At 42.6% G+C, this 12,605-nt stretch overlaps 1 non-coding gene across 1 annotated transcript; it reads right to left on the bottom strand.

The window, feature by feature from the left end:
* Nucleotides 1-2,665: 2,665 nt before the first annotated feature.
* On the bottom strand, nt 2,666-2,799 carry LOC138434873 (small nucleolar RNA SNORA70). Its single transcript, XR_011254936.1, has one exon. It is a non-coding gene; the product is annotated as a small nucleolar RNA SNORA70 (small nucleolar RNA).
* Between the last annotated feature and the right edge of the window lie 9,806 nt (nt 2,800-12,605).

Here is a 12,605-nt window from a genome sequence, read left to right as displayed (position 1 = left end):
AAGGCCTATGTAAAATTACCTATATATCAAGTACATAAAACACAAATGTATCTAGACCAAAATGGGCCTGTATAAGCTTTCATCAAAATAACCACAGATCCACGAAATGCTGATTTTCGGCAATCCCGGTTTGAGATGTAATGTGTGCAGAGTAAATGAGCATCATAGATTTTTCAGTCTCAAATTAGAACATTCTTTTCTGGTGTCATCACAAACCAGCAGTGTGTATGGAATCCTAGTATTAACACCCAAGCTATTTCTCTTCAAATTACTCTTAGCCAATTAGCAGCCAAGACATTCTTTGCCAGATCATGTGTCTTGAGTTCGTTTGGAAAACACGTGCATCAAACATTTCCTTCCTCCGTCCCATCTTTGACACCTTCCTTCTTTCTCTCCACTGTGATAGGTGCTGTGAACCTGGTGGGAAAGAAGAGACCTGGAGAGCAATTGTCACAGCGCAGTGTGTTCTGCGCCATCATCTTAAAGGTATGTGTGGCATTTCACGGGAGCACAGATTTGGGGAAAGGGTTTGTTCACAGAAGGTTTCCTGAAATAGAAATTAGGTTGAGTCTTGAAGCTAGTTTTTTATTTTCAGGATTCAAATGAAACATCTTTAGAATGCCTTTTCCCAAATTTTCTAGTACTTCTTTAAGGCAAGGGGTCCCAAACCTCCAGAATTTAATGCCTGATAATCTGAGATGAAGCTGATGTAATAGAAATAAAATGCACAATAAATGTACTGTAATTGAATTATCCTGAATCCACTCTCTCCCTGACCCCATCCCCTATGCCAGTCTGTGGAAAAATCGTCTTCCATGAAACTGGTCCCTGGTGCCAAACAGGTTGGGCACCACTGCCTTAAGGTACAAGCAAAGAGCTAAAATTTACTTTTGTGGCTAAGTTGGCTGATTCTCTCTTGCTTTCTGTTAACTCTGCTTTTCATTAGAAATAAATTTGAAAAATCCAAAAGCATGTTAATCTGGTTGCTAAGCTCAATTATTGAAAAAGAACAAGTCAAGATTTTCTTGTAAGGAATATTGAGCAAATAAGTGGAAGCAAAACTTCTTAATGGCGTGGTAGTGGCAGATGTCTCTTGGGAAAGGGAATTCCGTTTTTTTCTGTCCTCGGAGAAGTTAGCAGGGGTGGAAGATGCCACAGTGGAGTATTTGGAAGGCCTTGCCTACAGCTGTACAGCTCAGTCACCACTGACAGTGTGAAGGAGTTTTGAGGAGGTAGATTGCACCCAGATGGGGGAGGAATAGCAGATGAGTCATTATTATCATATGTGTGTTACAATAAGACAGCTCAGGATCTGGATTTGAAGCACTAAATGTGTGTCATCCATACCTTTCTTTGTACAGTAATGGAAAGATCTGGTAGAGCTGAGCAGAAAAAATGTAGCAGGAAAATAATAGGACATTAGTCCGATTCCTGATTCATCAGTTATTAATAGTGTGACCTTTCATTGCTTATTAAACCTTTAGGACTCACATTCCTCATCAGTGCAGTGCTAGGGGGTAAGGGACTGGTATATTAAGTTGTCTCTAATAAGAATATAACTTAAAATTTTTCGCCAAATTGCAAAAGGAGAGTTCAGTTTAATTCCTGTACATTCACTGCGTGTTCTTTTCTCCTATGTAATCTTTCCTGTAGAGATGTAAGCAAGCATATCTGGAAAGGATGTAAAAGGCATATTATACCCTAGAGCTAATAAGGGTTCACTAATTCTCTGTCTTGCATTTACGTACTTCAAACATCTACTTTCAAACTTCTTGTCCAAACCCATTTCCAGTTACTCACCTTCAAGCATTTCCCATCTTAGTCAATTCTCATAGTTGTCTGAAAATATCAGGCGTATTTTCACCTCTATCCCTTGACTTGTTTCCTTAGAAAGTTTTGTACCTAAGTGACCCCTGTATTCGAATTCAATCCATCCTTCACGGCCCATCATATGGGAACGTATGGGAACTACCTCTGTGAACCAAACCTGACTGCCTCCTCCCTGAAGCTGAGAGGGATCTCAGCTCTCCTGCAGGCCAGCCATCTCTCTTAACAACACTTAACTTGCTTTCTACCTTGTGTTAGATTCATTTGTCTAAATATCTGTTTCCTTATTATAGAGGGACTGGACCTTATTAATGTGTATGTTCCCAGAGCTTATCTGAATGCTTGGAACATGGTGAACAGTCAATTTATTCTGGTGTAATACGATCAGGGAAAGATTTTATTTTATTTTATTTTTGGACAGGAAAGTAGGGATTACTGGTGGGCATGAGTAAGGTGGGGACAGCGCCAAGGTGCTCATGAGTTCAGGGCCCAGTATTTGTCCAGAGGGCCATGATTAGGGATGTATTTGATCCCACAGACCATCCAAGATGAGCTGCTTTGCTAGTCATGTTTTCAAATTCATCCACTTTAAACTTAATGAAACCCCACTTCTTGGAGATGTGGCTCTTCTAGTGGCCAAGGAACTTGACCTTGGCCCTGTGGAGGGCCTCAGTCATGTGCTCCTTGTTCTAAAGCTTGGTATCGATGGGCCTAATGACTTGTCCAATGTGAACCCTGGCCACTGTGTCCTGGGGCTTTCCAAAATTGCCACACATACCTCTCTGGAGCCTGGATTGGAGACAGTATGCCTGTCATGAATGTCCACTGGACATTATCTGTCTGTCTTCAAGGTCCCTTAGGGCAACCTGTATGGGCAATAGGCTGCATACACTACTGAGAAGGCTGCTGTTTGCAGCTGTTGCACACTGGGCCCCCATGAGAGATGGTGTTTTTAAATGGATAGTCATTCAGAGTGAAAGTATGAGCCCTGTCACCAGCACAAGGCTGCACATGATTTTTCCCACCTTCTGCTCCAGCCACACCGGTCCACTTGCTTTCTGCTGACGGAGCTGGTCCAGGCCTCTTCCTGCCTTAGGGCATTTGCTTCAGATGCTTCCTCTCCCTCCAAGATCTTCCCCAGATAACAGCACATCCCTGCTCTCACTTCCATCTGATTTTTGCTCAGGGAAAGTCAGAACTTCTCTGACCACCTTTTAAAAAATGGCAATTTATAAAACTCTCCATTCTTTCTCTCTTTTCTTTGTCTCCATAGCATTCATGATTACCTGACAAAAATATGTATTGATTTGTTTGGTAGCCATTAGTGGGCCCTATCAGAATGGAAGGTTGGTAGGGCTTTTCCCACAGTGTCTACAACTATGCCTGGTGCAGAGTAAACCCTGCAATATCTTTCCTCCAGCATCTGCTTATTCTCATCAGCATGTCTTAGATTTCTCTAGACTCAAACCATCAAGAAGTCAACGCTGCTTTCTTGCTTCCGAGCCCACACCTCTACTCCCCCAGTCTCTCTTCTGCATCACAGACCTCGATTTAAGAACCTCTGATCTGATGGAGCAGGAAAATATGAACTACAGAAGTAGTCATAGGATTCATGGTATGCATTAAAAGAATGTCAAGGGATAAATAACTGAAGAAAAAAAAAAGTAAAGATATGTGGTTTATATACAGAACCTCATAATCAGAAACAGAGTTGAATGAGGCCTACTCGTTATCAATAATACATTTTAGTTTAAAAGAAGGCTAATGGCTGGTGTTCAGATTGGGCCCATAACTTGAGTGAGATTCAGGGATACACAGAAACTTACATAAGTAGTTTCCATGTGCAAGGCATGTTATGTACTTAAAGGGGCTTTATAGATTCCACTCTTAAGAATTTGGGGTTAATGATATGGTGCATTCTTATTCTTTGGTAAGAAATCCTTGGAAATGATCCATTAAACTTTATCTTGATCTTGTAGAGTAATTTAACATGTAAGATTAAAATTGTTCTTAGATTCAACGGCAATTATAACAGGTCTACTTCTTTTAGAATGACCCTGATCTGCACTCAGAACTGTAATTATTTGAAACCACTGGCCTCTTAGTTTCTATTTTTGACCAATTTTATGTGTTGGTTTCAGGGTGGGGGTTTTCATAAAAATCTTAAACAGGCTGCACCCTGGTCAAATAGGTCATATTTGACCTATTTGGCTGTTAGGTACTCATGTTGGAAAATACAAGTGTCAAGTCAAGGGCTTTGAAGAGATAAGATGCGTGGGTGAAGTAGAGGGAAAAGGAGAAGGGAAAATCTACTGAGTGAGTATTTATTGAGCATCTTCTATGCACAAGCACTGCCTGGGTAGTGAACATACAAAGATAATTAAGGGATGCCTCCTGTCCTTAAGGGAATCAGTGTCTAGATTTTAAGTCTAGATGATGGGGGTTGTTAGCAGAAATGAAGAAGAAAGCAAGGGACACCAAGTGGATTAAAGATTAGAAGTTAAGACTTGGGCTTGTTGAATTTGTGATGAAAGCAATACATCCAAATGGTCATTACCATGCTTTTGAAATGAGCCAGAAGTCTTGTGGGGAAAATGCAGGGAATAAATGATAGACCAGCATGACATGGATGTGAAAAGTCTGTTTTCTATTGAGAAGTATACATTTGATACTTCGTGGATGGGAGAAGGGTATTGGTTTCTTTTTTTTTTTTTTTTTTTCTTCTCATTTTTCCCAATTTAAGTTAGGACTTCTTGCCAAGTTTCTGCTTAGGAATTCTGAACTGAACTTCAAATGTTTAGGGGCTTCTGTCTTAAACACATTTGGAGTTGTGGCTTCTTGTTCAAGGAAGAAAACCCCTTCAAGTACATCAAAGAGCTGTAAGAAAAAGATACAGTGTGTTGACAATTTGTGTAAGGGCATCAAAACCAGAAGTATTTCTCTGTTGTACACACATATTTCAAAGTTAAGGGGGAAAGGTCTCTGGTGAGAGGCTTCTGTTGCTGTGTTAAACCCCCAATACTTGGGAAATAACACATCCATTGTACCAAAAATATGACTTGACTCACCTAGTAATTTCAAGCCAAGGTCTAGAGGATGTTTTCTCTGGTAGGTAACCTGTGAATAATTATGAGGCATTTCATTGCAGGGTCCAAGTAAGAAGAGTCAGGGCATAGAATCAAGGAGAGGAATGTTGTCAGAACATCAGAGGCCATTTGACCCAGGGACTCAGGGAAACTCCTTACAAATTCAGTTTCAGGCATGGTGGCCAGGATCTTGTGAGGGGATGATGTCACAAAATTGCTTGTGTTGATTTAAGTCCCATTTCTCTCCTTCATCCTTTTGTTAAAGTGGGTACAGAATAAAACCCACATCTACAAGGGGTGTTCAGTTCAGTTCAGTCACTCAGTTGGGTCTGACTCTTTGCAACCCCATGAATCGCAGCACGCCAAGGCTCCCTGTCCATCACCAACTCCCGGAGTTCACTCAGACTCACGTCCATGAGTCAGTGATGCCATCCAGCCATCTCATCCTCTGTCATCCCCTTCTCCTCCTGCCCCCAATCCCTCCCAGCATCAGAGTCTTTTCCAATGAGTCAACTCTTAGCATGAGGTGGCCAAAGTACTGGAGCTTCAGCTTTAGCATCATTCCTTCCAAAGAACACCCAGGGCTGATCTCCTTCAGAATGGACTGGTTGGATCTCCTTGCAGTCCAAGGGACTCTCAGGAGTCTTCTCCAACACCACAGTTCAAAAGCATCAATTTTTTGGCACTCAGCTTTCTTCACAGTCCAGCTCTCACGTCCATACATGACCACTGGAAAAACCATAGCCTAGACTAGACAGACCTTTGTTGGCAAAGTAATGTCTCTGCTTTTGAATATGCTATCTAGGTTGGTCATAACTTTTCTTCCAAGGCTTCCTAAATTCTAACCTGGGCTCTGAAACTTACTTGTTCTGGCTTTGGCCTAGTTACTAAAGATCATTGTGTCTCAGTTTCCTTATCTGCTAAGGAGGGATAATAATAGTAATTTATGTCCCATAGATAGAAAGAGTAAATCAGAGAATGCAGGTAAAACTCCTAGCATATGCCTAGCACATACATAATAAGTACTCAGTACATAGCTTGTGATCATAGGGAACTCTGTGGAAAACCTTGTGAGTTATGACCAAAGAGTGTAGACTGAATTAGCAGAGAAAGTCTGAAGTGTGATTTTGAACTGCTCTGACCTAGATACCCTGAGTAGACCTTTCATATTTCTGTTCTCTAGTCGAGTGCAGTGGTACTGGATTGTGCAGTGTTTGGAAACCATATGGGGAACAGCAGCAACTTATACTGATCTTACCTGGTGGCTCAGATGGCAGAGAATCTGCCTGCAATGCAGGGGACCGGGGTCCAATCCCTGGGTCGGGAAGATCTCCTGGAGAATGGAATGACTCCCACTCAAGTATTCTTGCCTGGGGAATGGAGGATTCCATGGACAGAGGAGCCTGACAGGCTACAGTCCGTGGGGTTACAAAGGGTCAGACAGAACTGAGTGACTAAGCACACACGACTTATTTTGTTAACATGTCAGCTCATTCCTCAGCCTCTCTCTATGGAGCTCGCCTTCCTTGAAATAGATGGGCCTCCAAAGCAGAACCCTTGGAAGAGTGTTGGAAACCTGCCCTATAGTAATCCGCAAGACTTTCAAGCCCTGACAGTATAGAAGATCTCAATTGAATACTGCTGTTGAGTAAGCAGAATCTGAAATGCTGTTTCCAATTCTGTTGCCCAAATAAACTTACATGAGGTTCAGACCTGAATTAGGCAGTAAGAGTTGCCAGCCATGTCTCCTTGCGCAGCCTTAGTAAGGGTGGAGGTGCTGTCCTTGACATCTCTGTGAATGATGAATCCAGTTCGTTGCAGTTCTCTTTCTGGCTGCTGTCTAGAAACTTCTCTATAGAGAAGTTCCAAGGAAGGATGTGGCTGTGGTCATCTGCAGTGCAACCAGAGAAAAAAGGGCATAACCAAGGCTAGACTGAGTCCTTTAGAACTGGGGTCCCCAACCCCTAGGCCATGGACTAGTACCAGGCTGCACAGAGGAGGGGAATGGTGGGCCAGTGAGCCAAGCTTCATCCGTATTTACAATTCTTCTCCATTGTTCTCACCCAGATGGGACCATCTACTTGTGGGAAGACAAGCGCAGGGCTCCCACTGATTTTGCACTGTGATGATTTGTATAATTATTTCATTATACATCAATTAAATAATAGAAATAAAGTACATAATGTAATGATTGAGTCATCCTGAAACCATCCCCCCAACCCTAGTCCATGGAAAAATTTTCTTCCGTGAAACCAGTCTCTGGTGCCAAAAATGTTGGAGACTGCTGCTTTAGAAGACTTATGTGCTAAAAATATGTGTCCCACCTCCAGCCCTACCACTATTCCCCACATTATATGCAATGAAAAGCAAATGTAAATTATAAAATTGGTCTTGTTCAGTCGCCCGGTATGTCTGATTCTTTGAGACCCCATGGACTGCAGCATGCCAAACCTCCCTGTTCCTCACTATCTCTTGGAGTTTGCCCAAGTTCATGTTCATTCTAGCCATCTCATCCTCTATTGCCCTCTTCCCCTTCTTCCCTCAGTCTTTCCCAGCATCAGGGACTTTTCCAATGAGTCATCTGCTTGCCTCAGATGACCGAAATACTAGAGCTTCAGTATCAGTCCTTCAGTGGATATTCAGGGTTGATCTCCCTTAAGATTGACTGGCATGATCTTGCTGTCCACGAGACTTTCATGAGCTTTCTCCAGCACCACAGTTCAAAAGCATCAATTCTTTGGCATCTGCCTTCTTATGGCCAGCTCTCACAGCCCTACCTGACCACTGGGAAAACCATAGCCTTGGCTGTACGGACCTTTGTCAGCAGAGTGATGTCTCTGCTTTTCAGCACGCTGTCTAGGTTTGTCATCACTTTCCTGCCAAGAAGCCGTCGTCTTCTGACTTCACGCTGCATTCACCATCTGCAGTGAGTTTGGAGCCCAAGAAGAGAGAATCTGTCACTGCTTCCACCTTTTCCTCTTCTACTTGCCATTCAGTAATGGGACCGTATGCCATGATCTTAGTTCTTTTATAGTTAGGCTTAAGTCAGCTCTTTCACTGTCCTCCTTTGTCCTCATCAAGAGGCTCTCTATTTCCTCTTTGATTTCTCCCATTAGATTGGTATCATCTGCCTATTTGAGGTTTTTGATGTTTTGCCTGCCTGTCTTGATTCTGGCTTGTAACGTATCCAACCTGGCACCTCATAATGTGCTCAGCATATAGGTTAAACAAGCAGGGTGACAGCAGACAGCGCTGTTCTGTACTCCTTTCTCGATCTTCAACCAATCAGCTGTTCCATACAGGGTTCTGACTGTTGCTTCTGGACCCGCATACAGGTTTCTCAGGAGACAGGTAAGATGGACTGGTGTTCCCATCTCTCTAGGAGCTTTCCACAGTTTGTCATGGTCCACACAATCAAAGGCTTTACCTTAGTCGATGAAACAGAGATAGGGGTTTTTCTGAAATTCCCTTGCTTTCTCTATCATCTAGCAAATGTTGGCAATCTGATCTCTAGTTCCTCTTCCTTTTCTAAACCAAACTTGGACATATGGAAGTTCTTGGTTCACATAATGCTGAAGCCTAGCATGCAAGGTTTTAAGCCTGACCTTACTAGCATGGGAGATTAGTGCAATTGTCCGATGGTTAGCACATTCTTTGGTACTCCTCTTCTTGGGAATTGATCCACTGGAGGAGGGAATGGCAAACCACCCCAGTATACTTGCTGTGAGAACATTGTGAACTATATAAAAGGCCGAATTATAAACTAAGTGTATCCAAATCCAGCAAAGTTCTTATTTTCCATGATATTTTTAAAATGTGTCTACACATTTAAAAAAAAAATCCCTGTTTTTGGTGCTCAGTGCAAATGTGTACCATTCATCATCAAACCCTGACTGATTATCGAGGTAATCCTGACCTTGGGATCACCATCCATAGACAGTGTGTGAGGTGTCTGGAAAATGATTGTCCCTCTGATAAATGATTATAACTAACTGAGTGGGTCGTTTGCTAAATGTTTGTTTTCCCCCAAAGAAGGACAGAGATGGCAGGAAATAAGGGTGACATCTCCTTGGGAGTACTAGTCCTCGGCAGAAATGGCACACGTAAGACTTTGGAGTGAGCACAGAGTTCAGAACTCTGGAATTAACCTTGTAACTGGTTTCTTCTACTCTAGTCTGACTTATTTCCGATAGACTATATTGTTGCTGGAGTGAAATCTTTTTTTTAAATGTGACCATATAATTTTCTATTTAAAATACTTAATGTGAAGTCTCGTTGCCTACAGAGTAAAGAGAAACTCCTTCCTTTGCACCTCAAGGTTCTTTTCAACCACTTTATCCTACCTATTGAATTCTGTTAATATCCCTCCCTATGGCCCCAACTGACCCTCTGCTCTAGCCATACACAGATACTCTTCCTAATCTCTAAATTGTTTCCATTGCTTGCTTCTCTGTTCCACTTTCACCCACCTGGTAAGCTTCCAATCATCTCTTAGAACCCAGCCGTAGGTCCCTTCCTATGGCCTGACGTCCCTGATTCTGTAGGTGGACTTTCTCTCCTTTGTGCCCTGATACACTTGGTTTGAACTCTGTGGTCACATTTATGCTACACCCTTTCAGAAATGGTGATTTCCGTGTCTGTATCGTCTTTGCAACTGTGATTTCCTTGAGGGACCATGCCTTTTCACTTAAGTATCTTCGTTGACTTTACAGTGCCCAACACATAGTAGATGCAGAAGAATGTTTGCTGAATAAATGCAGTAACTAGTCATAAACTGTCACTAATACACTAATACCTACTTGCATGAAGGCCAAAACAGTGTGGCTAGCACTCAGTTGAATGAATGACTGAGGGAATGAAAAGCTCATAGAACTGTTATGAAAATCAGAATGAACACCACAGAAACTTTGTGAACCATGAATAGGTGGGCCTGGGCGAGGGGCTATTACTGGGATTGCAGTGAGCACAGTCCCCTGGATTTCATAGCAGTGTGACCATGTGCAAAAGGCCATAGGAGCCAGCTTTCACCTGCCTGCCTGTCACCCCAGGTAAGGAAAAGGCAGCGTTCCATTGACTGGATGTGTAATGGGGTGAAAGTGAACCTGCTGCTATTTCTTTCACAGCTTGTGAAGGCGGTGATGAAAAGATCTGAGAGACTCTTTCGCCCTGGTCCTGGAAGAAGAGTGTCATAAATGTCCAATTTGCCACTGATTGCCACATTGGCCCAGGGATTCTATAGCAACAAGTCATTCAAATAGAGCTAACTAGAAGTACACATGTTGGGGAAATGCCTTAGTCCCTCTCATTTGTCTGAGTAGAAAAATCTGGATAACTAAAACCATAATTAGTGAAGCAACTATTCTAGGGTCTCAGAGTCAGACACAAGTGAGCAACTAAGCACACACACACACAGAAACATGAGTGGGTGTATTGTCAACATTTTAGGGAAAACAGAGCTCAGTCAGGTTAAGATATTTTTCCTAAATCACCCTGTGTGTCAGTCAGGTTTCACTATATTGTTACACTGAGATAACAAACACCCCCAATGTCTCACTGTCTTGAAACAATAAGCCTGTATTCTCAGTCATATTACATCCCAAGTGAAGTATCTGAAAGCAGCTTTGAGTCTGCCCTGTGTGTCTTCTATATTCCAGAACCCAGGCGAAAAATATATATTATATTATTCTCATGAGTGCTTCCCTCCTGGCTCAGATGGTAAAGAACCTGCCTGCAATTCGGGAGACTTGGCTTTGATCCCTGGGTGGGGAAGAACCCCTGGAGAAGAGAATGGCAACCCACTCCAACATTCTTGCCTGGAGAATTCCATGGAGAAAGGAGCCTGGTGGGCTACAGTCCATGGGATCACACAGAGTGGACACGACTGAGTGACTAACATTTTCACTTTTATTCTCATGAGAGAGAGAAAAGAACAATGGCCCACCTCCCAAAGGCTCTTGAAGCTCTTCAGTTGTGACATCCATTACTTCAACACACAAGCCCTTGGCCAAAGCAAGTCACGTGGCCAAGCTTGTAGTCAAGAGGATAAGTGAGGCCTTCTCCCATGAGAGACACCCAAGTCCCATGGCAGTGGACAGGAATGAATGATTGAGAAAGAATAATTAGGGTCAATAAGAAAATAACCTAGGAATTCACAGAGCTAGGTTTAAAACTAAAGTTTTTCCTAATTCGAATTCCAAGTTCTTTCCACCATACCAAGTGATCTCTGATGGGAACCTCACTGCAGATTTATTGAGTTTGATGACAGGAGTCCTGAGTAGAACTCTAAGGCTTGATTCCTGAAAGTGCAGGAGAAGGAGGAACTAAGGACCCATCTTGTCACTTAAGAGAACAGGATTACAAGTGCATATCAGGGAAGTCCTGCCCTGTTGTCTGCCAGTGTAATTGGCATAAAAAACCTAGGCTGTCTCTGCAGCCCTTACTGCTCGAGTAAATCTCCCACTGTACCTCCCATTACCCCTCGCTTAAAGCACCGATTATTCCTTTATTAGACCTCAGCCACAAGTAGGCCATGAATTTTTATGGCTTTTCCGGATCTCATAAGGCAATGAGAATCATCCATTTAAACACAGTCACTAAACTCTACCACAGGTTTATGACCTGATATAGCATTTCACCACCATTTAAAAGAAGCTGTACCCACTCATCCCTTCTTGGGACATTTTGTCTCCTTGAAAGAAAGAAAATCCCAACTTCTCATTTTCAACCCCCTTCCCCCGCTCAGTGATTCCTTTGAGATGTGGCCAGGTTGAAATGCCACCATTGGCTAAAGTCTGAATGCCCCATCTTTGGGAATCACTTCTACCTAGGGGGAAAATTACTGCAAACTTTCCCCAGCCTCTTCCAATTCCCTTGGAACGTTTATTCTGTTTAATTGATGTGTGCCTTCATTGGGCAGTTTATTCACCAAACATTAACTGCGTAACTACTATGTATCCAACAGTGTGCCAGGCATGACTGAACTCCTGGTCATACTGCCATGGGCTGCCTTTCTGTGAGGAAGCAAGGAACGAGAGAAAACACTGCTGATTCTTGAAGGACTTCAAATCAATTTCATGTGTATTGTCCTGTTTGACTATGTCCATGACCTTCACCATTGTCCAGAATCATCTCACCTTGAACATGGTGCAGCTAAAATGTCCTTGAGTTTTGTCTGGAACTCAAGAGTATGGCTGAGCACCATTGGGTGTATGACTCTGAATCCAGAGCTTTGTTCCGTGGAGAAAGAAACTCGATCTCCAAAGCAGTTCAGTTTCTGAAAATAACCACTGTATTTGCTGCTAGCGAACTATTTTGAAGAACATCCTGCCATCAAGTTAACTACTCTTAGCTTCCACATAATGAGATTCTTTTCCCCTGAGTTTTTTCCCCCATAAATTAGAGACATTCATATCCATAGTTACTGGACTTTTCCTTCTGGATTTTCACAGATACTTTTCAACTCAACATGTCTCAAAGCAAATTCACTATGTCCCACATCTACTTACTCTTAAATTTGCTCATCTTCTTTTCTTTCTCTCTTGGTCAGTGTGCAAGTCATTTACGCATTCACCTGCGTTTGTAACCTGGGAGACAGCCTTGATTCCTTATTCTCCCTTACCTGCCCCAGTCAATCAGTTACTGAGCCCTGCCTTTCTTGCTTTCTTAGCATCTTTCAAATAAGTAATGTCCACT

The sequence above is a fragment of the Ovis canadensis genome, chromosome 2 (assembly GCF_042477335.2).
Source record: "Ovis canadensis isolate MfBH-ARS-UI-01 breed Bighorn chromosome 2, ARS-UI_OviCan_v2, whole genome shotgun sequence".
NCBI lineage: Eukaryota > Metazoa > Chordata > Mammalia > Artiodactyla > Bovidae > Ovis > Ovis canadensis.
The sequence above is the reverse complement of the archived record's forward strand: the minus strand, read 5'-3'. Positions and strand labels throughout refer to the sequence as shown.